This window comes from Sinocyclocheilus rhinocerous, unplaced genomic scaffold (genome assembly GCF_001515625.1).
Source record: "Sinocyclocheilus rhinocerous isolate Xijiao unplaced genomic scaffold, SAMN03320098_v1.1 scaffold229, whole genome shotgun sequence".
In the NCBI taxonomy this organism is placed as follows: domain Eukaryota; kingdom Metazoa; phylum Chordata; class Actinopteri; order Cypriniformes; family Cyprinidae; genus Sinocyclocheilus; species Sinocyclocheilus rhinocerous.
This window is the reverse complement of record NW_015635757.1, coordinates 712,617-713,425: the sequence shown is the minus strand read 5'-3', so window position 1 is coordinate 713,425 and position 809 is coordinate 712,617.

Genomic DNA, 809 nt, shown 5'->3' with positions numbered 1-809 from the left:
CCAGAAGAGCATATACTTAATGAATAGTAAACAAAAATAAACGTAATTTTTAATTTGATTTTCCAGAAGAGCATAGCTTTGACTAGAATTTTTCACCCATTAAATAAAAATATATATTTACAGTGTGTGTGTATATATGCATATGTAGTTTTATGATTTCTTTTGTAACTTTTTTTTATAACTTTAAAACTATAATTTTTATAAGTTCAAGGGAGAAACTGGAATGGAGTGTAGCTGTCAGTGCCAACGAGGCTAAATGTGAAGTTAACATTCTGAGCTGAAGCTTTCTGATGTGTAAGCAATCAATTTGCAAGGGTCATAGAGACCTTTAGGATGGTAATCTTTGACCCTTGACCCCTGGATGACCTCCCACGCCATGCCATATTAAAGCGCTGACCACCAAAGCTGCCACACAGAGCCTTTTCTCCCGTCGCATTAATGTTACCAATCTAGAGACAGCCTCTTCATTCCTAAAAAATATCAAAATCAATAATTGTCTGTTTAAGTTTATAGTTCCTCTGCGGTGTGCCATCATCCATTTAGTCCCCTGTCACCATGATTTAATCCAGATCGAGTGCTGCTCGCTTCCAAACATCCATAAAATGTTATTTAATGGAGGATTTACAATATTTTCCAAATTCTGATAGATTAACGTGGCCTGTGTGGGTTTATATGAAGATGTGGATAGCCTAAACTATGATTTTAATCTATTAAAAAGACACATGGTTCCCCTTTTACTATTTCTTAAACTTTCTCAGTTTATCCTCCTGGAACTGAGCAAAAACTGTTTGAGGTCAGTAAGATGTTGG